This window comes from Garra rufa, chromosome 6 (assembly GCF_049309525.1).
Source record: "Garra rufa chromosome 6, GarRuf1.0, whole genome shotgun sequence".
Classification (NCBI taxonomy): domain Eukaryota; kingdom Metazoa; phylum Chordata; class Actinopteri; order Cypriniformes; family Cyprinidae; genus Garra; species Garra rufa.
The window spans coordinates 24,053,656-24,068,402 of NC_133366.1; the positions used below are offsets into that span (position 1 = coordinate 24,053,656).

The window sequence follows — 14,747 nt, forward strand, 5'->3', positions numbered from 1 at the left end:
TCAGAGGAAACGGGTGGGGTCTGAAGGGCTGTGCCCACTTAAAATCCTTGCTTCCAAATGCTGTCTAAGTCCATGTGTCCCTGGGTTTTTCAAGACAGAGAACGCCCAAACCCACTTTAATGGCACCAAATACTTCCCCAGGAGTATTCCTACCAAAGAAACTCCACTTTAAAGCACTGCTCCACACCACACCCAGGTGATGATCGACAGCACCCCACTTTACATGTCTGTATGTACAGTAACACCTCATACAACATCTTTAAAGCATCAGTGAGTTTCCAGATAAAGCCATTAGAGATGTTTTGTTGCTTAGGGTTGGGTGGTCATTGTGGTACTTTATATTTCCTGTTATGATGACTTGGTCTGAATTATGAGGTAAATTTGTAATGAATGTCTTTACACATAATTGGTAAAGAAGATTTTTAGTTAGATTTAAAAGGTAGGATAACTTTTAAGATAACTTATTTTGGCCAAAATACAATACAGTATATGGTATGTACTGTAACCTTTACAGAAAAGGCAATCCCAGGATGCTCTGTGGCAAACTCAGTGGAAATGTTTGCCTAGATGGTGGCTGGCTTGTCTCAGCTAGTCTTTTGAACGCTGTTTTAGCTAGTCAAGCTGGTTCTAACTAGTCTGACTTTCCAGACCAGCTTACCAACTAGCTAAAACCACCTTAGCCAGGTTAAGAGACTAGCTTAACCAATTTAACCCAGCTTAATAAACCAGCTACAACCAACCAACCAATGTATAAAATATTTCAGTCAGTGAAAAATAGTTTCATCTATTGACATATTTAGTGGTATTAAAGTATTGAGTCATTAGCTTAGTAAAAAAAATCTATTGGAATATTATCCAATATTTGTGTGTGCTATTAAGTCATATTTCATCTATTGAAATATATTTCAAAATTTGAGTACGCTATTTAAGAATTGGGTCATTAGTTTAGCAACATGCTAACATCAAAATCCATTGGAATATTAATAATTATTTTAAGATTATCCAGTATTTGTGTGTGCTACTAAATCATTAACTTAGTAACATGTGAATATCTATTGAAATATTTTTTCAGTATTTTGGTGCGCAGTTGAAGTATTTGGGATATTAGCGTAGCAACATGCTAACATCAGAATCTATTGGAATATTATCTGTGATTTCAGTAGTATCCAATATTTGTGTGTGCTATTAGGTTATTAACTTAGTAACATGCTTATGTCAATATCTATTAATTTTTTTTAATATTTGGGTATGCTATTTAAATATTGTGTCACTGACTTAGCAAAATGCTAACATCAGAATCTATTGGAATATTATCCATTATTTCAATATTATCCAATATTTGTGTGTGCAATTAGGGTAATAACTTAGTAACAGGATTATGTCAATATCTATTAAAATATTTTTTAATATTTGGGTGCGCTATTGAAATATTTCGGCTATTAGCTTAACGACATGTTAACATAAAAATCTATTGGAATATTATCTGTTATTTCAATATTATTCAATATCTGTGTGCGCTATTAGATTATTAACTTAGTAACATGCTTAAGTCAATATCTATAGAAATATTTGTCAAAAATTTGGGTGGAGTATGGGCTGTTAGCTTAGCAACATGCTAACATCAGAATCTTATCTTACTAGAAATATTATTCTATATTCCAATTATTTGTGTGTGTTATTGGATCATTAGTTTGGTAAAATTATGTTATTAAATGTTGTTTAATATTATCGTTTTAGATCATTAGTTTAGTAACATGCTAATGTCAAAATCTGTTAGAACCTCTATTTAGTCATCCAAGATTAGATGTAATCTCTGTTGAATTAATTGGTTGAGTGAATGATTCAATAACTCACTTAAGACTATTACATTTTTCATTCCTGAAAGTATCAGTATTATTGAACAAATCGATTCTTGAGTCTCTCTCTTTCCTCTGGGGTCCACAGTTACCACAGTTTGAAAACCATTGATGATTTAGTAGATTTCCTTAATAATGACACACTAATAGGAACACCAAAAGAATACTCTAACAGGAACCAAGAATGAGAAAACATTATTTATGGGCCTATTTAGTGGAATGACATGTTCAGATGAAATTGTTCAGAAATCTGCTGAACAAGAAGAGATCGTTCAGAAGACTAGAATGTTTACATTAGTGGCCACAACTGTTCCTGGCATCAGATGAGGTCTGTAACAAAGCAAATCATCCTTGGTAGTTTTCACTTATAGAGAAAGCGGTGACTCAACATTTTATTTTCTGGGAAGTTGGCGAGTTTCATCAGAATGTGACCTCAGGTCAAAGCTGCTTCCTGCCCACTGCCAGGCTACTGATAACCAGGCTCAAACCTCACCCAGAATGTCTCCTGTAAAAACATCTCCCTCATCTCCACTCTTCCCTTTTCTCCTTCCTCCCCTGGTTAGATAACAGACCCATCTGTGTCTTTACTCACAAAGCTTTGGGATACAGCTCCAAGATCAGACCTCTCCTTTTTAAATGGATCTTACTAACTAAGTGCTGAAAAATTGAACATAACCAAAGACACTGCTCTGGATCCATCCCCAGGATGCAGACTTCTTCTAGATTCTCCTGCTTTGCGTAATTGTCTTTTGCCAAAAAGCCTTGAGTGACTTCAGACTTTCCATTTCAACAGAGCTCATTTTCCTTGGCAGGACAACTTCTGTCGGATAGAGCCAGGACATTGTCAAACCTCCAAGAGAGAAAAAGTGAGGGAGAGAAGAAGACTGTGTGTGTGTGTGTGTGTGTGTGTGTGTGTGTGTGAGGAATTGCTGGGGAGAGGTGTGCTGTTACACTATTTGAATCAACTGTGAATACACGGCATCGTTTAAAGAATTGATTGGCCAGACCATTGCAGTAAAACAATGCCAGGAACAGTTGTGGCCACTAATGTAAACATTCCAGTCTTCTGAACTGACTCTCCTTGTTCAGCAGCTCTCCGAACAATTTCATCAGAACATGTCATTCCACTAAATAGGTTCATAAATAATTTTTTGTCATTCTTGGTTTCTGTTAGAGTATTCTCTTTTTGTTCCTATTAGTGTCTCATTATTGAGGAAATCTACTAATCATCAGTAGTTCTCAAACTGTGGTTACTGTGGACCCCAGAGCAGAGAGAAAGAGACAGACTCAATAATCGATCATTCAATAATATTGATTTTTTTCAGGAATGAAAAGGGTAATCGATTTTATGAGTGAGTTATTGAATCATTCACTCAACCAATTCATTCAACACTACTGTGTTGCTAGTCTCTCAATAGTCTCTCAATTTTTTTGGTGCAGTAAATAAAATGTAATACTAGGCACTGTTAGATGTAAGGGATAATATACAGCCAATGATAATTGCTGGATTTACATCATCCTGTTCATTACACAGTCCATTGTTAAATACTGCAGTGGTATGTACTTATTGGTACAGTGAGGAAAAAAAAATTGATCCCCTGCTAATTTAGTACGTTTGCCTACTGACAAACAAACGATCAGTCTATAATTTTAATGGTACGTTTATTTGAAAAGTGAGAGACAGAATAACAGCAAAATTGATTTGCAATTTAATGAGTAATAAGAATATGAAAAAGTATTTGACCCCTTCACAAAACATGACTTAGTTCTTGCCGGCAAGACTCTTGCTGGCAATCACAGAGGTCAGACGTTTCTTATAGTTGGCCACTAGGTTTGGACACATCTCAGGAGGGATTTTGTCCCACTCCTCTTTGCAGATCCTCTCCAAGTCATTAAGGTTTCGAGGCTGACTGTGGCAATTCGAACCTTCAGCTCCCTCCACAGATGTTCTATGGGATTAAGCTCTGGAGACTGGCTAGGCCACTCCAGGACCTTTTGGTGAAGATTTGACGGTACATGGCCCTGTCCATTGTCCCTTTGATGTGGTGCAGTTGTTATATCCCCTTAGAAGAAAAACACCCCCAAAGCATAATGTTTCCACCTCCATGTTTGCCGGTGGTGATGGTGTTCTTGGGTTCGTAGGCAGCATTCCACCTCCTCCATACACAGCAAGTTGAGTTGATGGCAAAGAGCTCGATTCTGGTCTCATCTGACCACAACACTTTCACCCAGTTCTCCTCTGAATCGTTCAGATGTTCATTGTCAAACTTCAGATGAGCCTGTACATATGTTTTCTTGAGCAGTAGGACATTTCGAGTGCTGGAGGATTTCAGTCCTTTACGGCAGAGTGTGTTACCAATTGTTTTCTTGGTGACTATGGTTCCAGCTGCCTTGAGATCGTTGACAAGATCCTCCCGTGAAGTTCTGGGCTGATTCCACACCATTCTCATGATCACTGATTAACTCCTTGAGGTGAGCTCTTGCCTGGAGCGCCAGACCGAGGGAGATTGAGAGTTTTTTTGTGTTTCTGTCACCTTCTCATCAAGCTGCTTGGTGATGGTCTTGTAGCTCATTCCAGCCTTGTGTAGGTCTACAATCTTGTTCCTGACATCCTTGGACAGCTCTTTGGTCTTGGTAATGGAGGAGAGTTTGGAATCTGGACAGGTCTCTTTTATACTGGTAACAAACTGAGATTAGGTGCACTCACTTTAAGAGAGTGCTCCTAATCTCAGTTTGTTACCTGTATAAAAGACACCTGGGAGCCAGAAATCTTGCTGATTGATAGGGGTTTAAATACTCATTTCACTCATTAAAATGCTAATTAATTTAACTTTAAATCAATATAACTTTTTGAAATGCGATTTTTTTTTTTGTTTGTTTTTTTTATTCTCTCACTGTTCAAATAAACCTACCATTAATTATAGACTGATCACTTGTTTGTCAGTTGGCAGACATACAGTATGTGTATGTTGCTGACAGTCCATAAATGTGTACTAAGAGAGATGTCAATTTGTTAAAAGCTTAATGCTCACAATTCTAAGAAAAAAAGGCTAGTTTATTCAAAAGTCACTTCAGTAAATCCAGAGAGTCAGTGAACGTTCAGGGACTCTCAGTCAAACTGACTGACCTCTTGGCGGCCCATTTCACACACCTAGTGATCTATCATCAATAGTTGTAAAGAGATTTTGGCATTATGGTTACAATAATAAACATTCCAGACAAGATGTTGATGTATGAAATCCTTGAATGTTCTTCATGGATGAAATGGCCTTCTCTCTCAGCCTCACAATTGATGCTTTGTGTGGAGATTCATCTGCTCCTCACAGTTTTTAAAGTAAATACTACAGAACGTCTCCTGCAGATTCTTCAGATTTAGTTCAGAAATCAGGCTTCTGCATTTTCCACTTGCCTTCAGAGAGAACTAGGAGTGAACACGCTTACTTACACATCTGTTATTGATTTGAGGGGAGCCTGGAACCCCTCCGTTTAAATCTGTCAGTGCGAGGAACGCATAGGTTAGTATTTACTGACCTCATGTGGGACCTACTTGCCTCTTGCCATACAGGTGACAGCGGGTCAAGTCTTTGTGTCTGTGAGTGGAAAGTCTGTCAAATGTCTACGGGCCGTCTATCACGCATGCGTAAAACCATTTTAATCCAACAAGTGTCTTTTGTGTCTCACAGAAGATCAAGTTGACAAAAGTACCAATACGCTCTGAAGAGTGAAAGTGTCAAAAACTCTTTTTCCTGTTTTGCAAACAACTCCACTAAAACTCAAAATGCAGTCTACGTTTTTTTTTCTCTCCTGTCTTCCTGTCTGTAATTTCTTCATCATCTGCTACTTTCTGACACTGCACAGCGTGGTGTAAGACACGTACTAGTGCAGGTTCAAGATCAGTTTTACAATAGTGAAGATCAAGACCTTACAAAGCGATCCTGTTCTCAGATCAGGCCAAAAAGATGACAAATGGCCTCTCGGTCACAGCTTGGACTGGTTTGCTGTGCTCTCTTCCATGAAGACAGCGGGCCAGAAACATCTGAAGCTCTCTCTCTAGTGTTCCGCTGGACAGGGTGAGACAGATGTGTGTAATTTGACTTGAACTGTTGAACCGCATGCCGTCAAACTGTTTATTATCAGAGGTCTGGCACACACTATGTTGCGCAATATTCGAAGGCCATGTTATTAGGCAATATTGCGCAATGCATGGTGTCGACAGTGAAGAGTTTAAGAAAACGTGTTCCTTGAAAATGAGAGCTTGGAAAAATAAAAATAAATAGGGCAACCATTAAATTATTTTTTTTAATATTCTCAAATGCAGGTCAGTTGACTGCAGTGACTTGAGCCAAACTTATACAGTGGCTATGTGGACTTGCTTTCTGGTTCCATTAAGGGACAGCCTCTAAGAGGGACATTTTTGGATTTTGTCTGATCTAAATCATAATTAATGAGCACAACTGTAGTTAAACCTAGAGATTATTGTGCTCAGCAGTCCATTTTGCACTTTATATGCTGTTACAATTTGCTGCCTTCACACCTCTGATTGCTCTCAAAATGGTGCACAGTATGTACAGAAGGGAATTAATGACATTCTCAACTGTTTTGAGAAAACAAACATTGTCTTGCATGGTTATAATAATTACAGGTGGACATGATAGGTAACTATATGTTCTATTTTATATTTTTACATTAGCAATATAATCAATATTCTGTTTATTCAGCTGGGATCATTTAGAGCCCTTTAAAGCTGCATTGAAACTGCATTTTTAATCTTCAATCCATTGAGCACCACTGAAGTCCACTATATGGAGGAAAAATCCTGTAATGTTTTCCTCAGAAAACTTTATTTCTTTGTGACTGAAGAAAGAAAGACATGAATATCTTGGACGACATGGGGGAGAGTAAATTATCAGGATTTTTTTATTCTGAGTAATCCTTTAGCTATTTTTGAATTTTTTGTATCATCAGTCATCAAAGCTTGGTAAATACTGCTCACAGACACAGAGATTTACTTTAAATTTCACCAAGCTGATTACTCACTAATAACTCCCACAGATAATGTTTTCATCCTATTTTAAGTCTTATTTTGACGTAAGTCAAGCAATTATATCGCGATGGAGGCACCAAACTCACCACATACTTAGATGGTCTGTTAAAACTAGGGCTGTTTGATTCCAGGTTTTTTGGAATCTAGTCTGATTCCAATTCCAAGTTCTGGAATCGATGGGATTCGATTCTAAGAATCAATTTCTCGCTGTTGTTTTTGATTCTTGTTTTTTAGATTGCAGGAATGTAATTTTGTTATGACTTCAGGATATAAAGGTTGTAAAAAATAGCCTCCTCATAATATGAAGCTATTTGTAAAAATTACGATACATTTCTGTAGCTCTGACTGAACTGTCGGCTACTTATCTGTGCTCTTAGCGTTTTCTTTCAGAATTATCATTGGCTGATAGAAAGGTAAAAAAATTGCATTTAATTTAAGATGGAAATAAGATCAAGATCCTCAATCATCTCGTGATCTCCACCCTAAAGTAACCTCTGAGTATTTGTTTTGAACAAAAAGAACCTTTTCATGAAAACGAATCAGCAAGAGGCGAATTAGTGGGTGCCTCTCTAACGGAAGGCTGCATCCTTAAACTCAGACAAGCACCTGAAAACGGCTCTGAATGAGGAGTCGATTCCACTTGATGGGACTGATTCCAACCTTTGGAATGGACTCTTGATTCCCAACACCTTGGGATCGACTCTTTTTGGAATCGATTCCCAGCCCTAGTTAAAACTCAATGGGCTCAGGGGAGGGGAGAGACACGCCAGACTCAAGTAACTTTACTGTAACTTTACCTGCTGGTGTTGCTGTAGAACAATGTTTCTTTAGGAAAATTTGTGATTTATACACTTTTTAATGTTATATAAATAGATTATATTATATTATTTATTATATAAATATATATTATTTATATAACGTCCTGATCTCTCTCTCTCTCTCTCTCTCTGTCTCTCTCTCTCTCTCTCTCTCTCTCTCTCTCTCTATATATATATATATATATATATATATATATATATATAGATATAGATAGATAGATAGATATAGATATATATTTTCATATTTTAGAATATTTAAAATTAAAAAGTTATAGTGATAAGCAGCAATGTATTTTTAATACCTACTTTTTGATTACAGTTTTGTTTTAAGGTACTGTGGCTTTGTTTTGAGAATCAACAGAGAAGAACGCAAAATGTCATATTTTTAACATCTAAAACCTTTTTTAAAAGGAAAAAAAAATTCAATGTGTGTACATTTTTGAATAGTGACATAAAATGTTGACATAAAATGTTGAATCAAGAACCGATGAATTGATTCGTGCAAGACGACTAAACCAACTAAACACACTAAGATGTGAAACAAGAAAAGGCCATGGAATTTCCATCAAGACACTTTTAGTAAACCCATATCCAAATGAAACACATTAAAATCACAATATTTACAGTACTGATTCATTTTACATCACCAGGAAAGAATTGCACATATATCATGAATATTCAGTATGTCGCTCAATCCAAATAACCACCCACCAAGGTGTTTGAAAGTCTTGCCTGTTTCACAGCTGGAAGAGATCTGCCCGCATTCCCATTAGGCAGTGCAGACTCAGGGGGGCAGCGATAGCCCTCCCCAGCTGTCCTGAGCATTGTGGGAAAGCCTGAGCCTCTTCTAGAGCAGTGCCAGAAAAGATTCAGCCCCTAAAGCACCGCGTGAGTGCCAGTAACCAAGCATGCTAACTAGCATGACCGCTAACCACCCAGAGACTGAACATCATACAAAGAGTAAACTTACAGAAAAGCAGCGAAGAGAGAAGGGAAGCAGAAGGAAAGGAGGACAGGAAAGGATGTGATCTCTAGAGATTACGCAGCCCTTCCAAAACAGATAATTACACATTTGTCTTTTCGCACACTCAAAAGGCATACGTTTTCACCCCTTGAACGATATTAGCCTTCTACCCCGAGTGTTATGATGCCCCAGCTCGTAATGAGCAAGGCAGCTGTGTTTGTTTTCCAGCAGTGCATGCTCACACAGGGCTGGGTAAGAATTGTTTTTCCTTCTCTGCCCTCGGTGAAGCTGGAAAAGTCACAGCTGCAGCTAAAGACTGGGGAGAAGTGGAGAAAGTGAACATGAGCGAACAACTGCAGGTGAAACGAAAAAACCGAAAGGAGTGCAAGGGGGAGAGAGTAAAGAGGTTGAGAAAAGGTACAGCTTTTAGCTCTTCCGAAGTAATGCACCCTGACAGCGGCAGTGCAGCTGAAGACAACTGTCTGGCTTTGACAGATCCCTAACCAGGAACAGATCCCACATGAAACTCTCTCTTCCTCTTGCGTTTGGAGGTCAGGCCCCACCAGGAGTAGCTGTGGTGTCAGAGGTCAAAGTTCAGTCACAGTGTTCGCAGGAAGTGCATCCGCTACAGGCTCTGGTTGTAGCCCTTTTGCAGAGCTGCATTTAATGGGCCAGGCGGTCACTAGGGAGATCTGCTGTTTCCCGTACTGTACAGGAACCTCCCTGCCATTTCACTCTTTGTAGGTTGGTGACTCACAAAGGAGATTTAGTTCCTCTGATTTCTGTTCTGTGTGCACATGTGTGTAGGTGTGTGTAAGTGTAAGTGCATTGCTGCGTGCAACAATCTGGGTTTCTATGCCAAGGCGAGATGCAGTTCACTGAAAATCTGTTTGAAAGTGAACAACTGAGCTTATCTTTGAGTACTTCTAGTTGCATTTCCATTTACAGTTTTGGCTTCCAAACCTAGACTAGTCTTATATACTGTTCTGATTAGGGATAACAGTATATAATTAAACATTTACTTTCTGTTTCTGTAGTATCGGTATCACTGAGTACTTAATTCGATACCAATTTTGAGTGTTGTCTCGTTAAATATAGCTGCACACGTGAATCAACACAGTTCCATCTTGGGCAAAAAGCTTGCCCTTCTTGGCTTACAGTTAGTCGTGTAAAAAGGTGTCTTAATGTACTTCCACTGACATTCCACTGTCTATTACTATATATTACGCACTATCCCAAAAAAGGTGAGCCGTTACAGGGGTGATACCCTTTCAAGAGGTACTACATTTAGATATATACCTTTATTGTATTCGTATGTCATTATTAGGGGTAAATAGGGTAGAAAGGTGTACCTCTTGAAAGAATACTGCCCCTTTGACAGCTGTTGTATTATTTTTTTCTTAAACACAACAATATTGATAAGTATAATTTATTGCTATGTAAATAGTAAACACATAATAAATACTTAGAAAATATATTTACATTACAATTTTACAATATTGATTGTTTAAAGGTCAGTTGTTTCATTGGAAATAATAAATACTTTAAGAACTTAAAAACTATGTACATTACACTATTTATTTATTTATTCTCAAAGGTCAGTTGTTTATTTCATTGTTCTTTATTATTATTTACATAGTAAATGATAAATATTTAAAAAAAAAACTTAAAAACTGTGTTTACATATTATTTATTTATTTCCAAAGGTCAGTTGTTTATTTTATTGTTTTTTGTTATTATTTACATAGTAAATAATAAATATTTCAAAAACTTCAAAACTATGTTTGCATATTATTTATTTATTTGTTTTCAAAGGTCAGCTGTTTATTTCATTGTTCTTTATTACTATTTACATAGTAAATAATAAATACTTTGAAACTATGTCTAAATTATGCTATAATTAATTTTGTTTTTCACAAAGGTCAGTTGTTTATTTCATTGTTCTTTATTGCTTTTTACATAGTAATTATTAAAAACTTAACTATGTTTACTTATTTATTATTTATTTATTTTACCAATGGTCAGTTGTTATTTCATTGTTCTTTATTGCTTTTTGCATTTTAAAGAATAAATACTTCAAAACCTAGTTTACATTACACTATTATTTATTTATTTATTTGTTTGTTTATTTTCAAAGGTCAGTTGTTTATTTCATTGTTTGTTATTACTATTTGCATAGTAAAAAATAAATACTTCAAAAACGTCAAAACTAAGTTTACATTACACTTTTATTTGTTTGTTTGTTTGTTTGTTTGTTTGTTTATTTTCGTTATTACTATTTACATAGTAAATAATAAATACTTCAAAAACATCAAAACTGAGTTTACGTTACACTGTTATTCATTTGTTTGTTTGTTTATTTATTTATTTTCAAAGGTTAGTTTTTTATTTAATTGTTCGTTATGACTATTCACATAGTAGCCTAAATAATAAATACTTTAAAAACTTAAAAACTATGTTTACATTACACTAATATGTATTTATTTGTTTGTTTTAGTTTTTAATTAAAGGTTGTTTCAGTTTATTTCTTTGTTCTTTTATGACAATAAATAAATAATAAATACTCTATTTACACTACACTTCTTTGTTTATATGTTTATTTATTTAAAGATTAGTTAATTTCCTTGTTCTATATTACTAATTATTTAGTAAATAAATAATAAATGCTAAAACAACTTCAAAACATTGTTTACATGACACTTTGTTTATTATTTATTTCATTTGATTTAATTTAATTTGTTATTTAAATCAAGGTTCAGTATCAGTGGGGTTTATGTGTCTTGGAAACTGAAACCAAATATCAAGATCATAATAATTCACTTTAGTATTGACTACTGATGTTTTAGTCATAACAACCTTAACATTAATCACAAGTTTCTACAAATCCACAACAATTTTTACATAGATTTTCAGTTCAGTATTATTTCTAAAAAAGTTCAATCAGTCCATTTATGGGTATGGGAGTCTATGCCAGCATCTCACACCATAGGCAGGGAAACACCCTGGATGGATTGCAAGTCCATTACAGGGTTTCTAAAAACTTGCAACACAAAACTCTATCCACACCTGATTCACACCCCCTCAAACTATTGATTCAGATCTTGTTTGCACAAAGCCCACACATTCACCCTTCAGCAGCTCTCTCTCGCGCCCACTTTGTGTTCTTAAAGCCCATCTACAACAACAACCACCCAGAGGTGAACCTGCCAGAGCTACAGCTGCCTCACTGGGTCAATCAAGCACCACAGCGAGAGGAAAGTTTGCTTACTTTATTGGCGTTTAAAGTGAAGAAACACTTCAAAAAACACAAGACCCAGTGACCCCCGAACTTCCTCCCCATGCAACTGCAACACAAAGCTCATCCGGTGCAGACGCGACAGACACCAGACACTGATCAACACTCTGGAGGAACTCTCAGGTGCGGTTTCTGTTCTGCGGTGCAGAGGATGCTGTATATTTATAGCTACTTAAATTGTATTTAACTCTAATAGTACTGTGGTCGCTTTGAATGATGTCTAATTATTTTTCAGAGCTTTGAAGGCCTGATTGACTTGGCTAGGAATACCATCTCACATACTTGAGAGGGAAACCACTGGCAGATGGAGAGAGACAAAATCATCCATGCCAAATCAGACCAACAGATGCAACAGCTCTAGTTCCTTACTGGTCTACAACAAAGCTACTGTTTTTCTGAGCAATTTATTGTTGTATTAAAGAAATTTGAAGCAGTTCCTTACAAAAGTGTAAAACAGACAGACAGAGAGAGCAAGAAAAAGGAAGTGAACGCAATCCTGGAGTCTTTCAGAAGTAACCATAAGAAATGCAAACCCAATATATAGCATTTATGTAACTATATATACCTGACTTCAGCCCTTATATGACATTAAACAAATGTCAGGGAGAACATGCAGTAAAGACCACAATATTGTATAAAATAATCAATAATACACTCAAATAATAAATAATAGAAATATGTCAACAGCAATAAAAGTTATAAAGAACTTTAGCCTCACTAGAACTAGAACTCTCATGCTATCAAATTCGAGCTCTTAAATTGTATTTATGCACGTAATGTACTGTGTTAACACTGAAACTCTAAATATTTATCATTTTTAATTCATGAAATAACGAGTTTAAGAAGCTCTTATTTACACCGGCAATTTTAACTAGCTTTTAAATGACAGCTGACAGGTCCACAGTCTAACAAACTAACAGAGGGATAAACTGAAGAAAAAAAAGTTAGACATTACTGACCTTGTTTATTAACCTCAGTAATTGACAGCGAGAAGCACTATCCTTATAGCGTCCCTCTGTCTCCCTCTTTTCCGTCTTGTTTTCCTCTGTCGCACTTTCTGATGTGACCCCCTTCTCTCTCTCTCTCTCTCTCTCTCTCTCTCTCTCTCTCTCTCTCTCTCTCTCTCTCTCTTTCTCTCTCTCTTCCCTCCTCCGCCGCCGTGTGTTTCTCAGGAGGAAATGAATGGATGGCTCACACGGTGCTGTTCTACTCACAGAGCTCGGGTCACATGACCAGGCTGAATGAAGAGAGGGGGTGGACCCTCGGGCTGCCAGTCGAGAGGACAAGGAGTGTGTGTGTGTGTGTGTGTGTGTGTGTGTGTGTGTGTGTGTGTGTGTGTGTGTGTGCGCGCGCGCGTTTGTGTAGGTGACAGACTATGAAAATGTTGTGGGTGTTTAACTTTGTATTTTCGTGTCAGCTGGTTCATTTTAACTTTCTGGTTCTCAAAAGTGAAGTGAACTGAATATGAACTCGAACATTTCTTGTCAGGTACACATTAGTTTTATAGCTCCATCACTGTATGTTAATGGTTTTCTCATTTTGTCTATTTGTCTCCTCTTAAAAATAAAGGTTCTTCATAATAGTTCAGTGGTTCATCCAACTTTTTACACATAAGGTTCTACAGTGGGGAAAAAAAAAATATTTTGATTATTCAGATGTACTTCACACTAAGAAAAAAGTAAAGTTCACTGAAAGGTTCTGTAGAATTCCACTCATATGGCAAAAACATATTTATAAATAAAAAATATGTTTCAAAATATATTTATGTAAATATATTTTCTACCAGTATATTGTTTTGGGATATTTGGGGAAATAAATAAGTTATATTAATAATAATAAAACTATATAAAGCATTTAAAATATATTTTTTGTCCTCCATGTATTTCAATCTAAGAAAATACATTCACATATTTCAAATTTAAAGAAAAAATATCTAAAATGTCTATAGCACAACTTAATAAAAATCTACATGGAACATAATTTAAAGTCCCCTCAAAAATTTAATAAATAAATATGAATGAACAAATAAAATAAATAAAATATATATATTTGAATATCTTTTTAACTTGTTTTGTATTTCATATTTTAACTTTAGTCATTTTTTTTAACAAAAATGAGCTTCAATACAAATAATTTTTCCCAGAATGAATGAATGAATAAATAAATATCTTTTCGAGTATCTTTTCAACTGGTTTTGTATTTCATATTTCAACTTTCAGTCATATTTTTAACCAAAATGAGCTTCACTAAAAATAATTTTGCCCAGAAACAAATGAAAATAAAATTTTAAATAAAAATAAATACATAAAACAAAAAATTAATACAAATATATATTCAAATATCTTTTCAACTTATTTTGTATTTTATATTTCAACGTTCAGTCATTTTTTTTAACAAAAATGAGCTTCACTAAAAATAATATTGCCCAGAAACAAATACAATTTTAAATATAAAAAATATAAATATATATATTTTCAAATATCTTTTTAACTTGCTTTGTCTTTCATATTTCAACTTTAAGTGATATTTTCAACAAAACAAAAAAATCCCAAAAAATATTTTGTTCAGAAAAAATGAATTAAAAAAAAAAATCTGAATATATAAAAATGTATGTTTGAATATCTTTTCAACTTGTATTTCATATTTCAACATTCAGTCATATTTTAAACAAAAATGAGCTTCACTAAAAATAATTTTGCCCAGAAAAAAAAAAATAAATAAAAAACAAATCAAACTAAAAATTAATAAATATATATATATTCAAATATCT

The 14,747-nt window shown here is 35.3% G+C and overlaps 1 protein-coding gene across 1 annotated transcript in view; it reads right to left on the reverse strand.

The window, feature by feature from the left end:
- The window catches only part of klf12a (Kruppel like factor 12a), a 34,367-nt gene extending 21,260 nt beyond the window's left edge, over nucleotides 1-13,107 (reverse strand). Inside the window, exon 1 of the mRNA XM_073842339.1 lies at nucleotides 12,937-13,107. The gene's annotated coding sequence lies outside the window, so the exon portion shown is untranslated. The remainder of the gene's footprint in view (nucleotides 1-12,936) is intronic.
- Nucleotides 13,108-14,747: the final 1,640 nt, after the last annotated feature.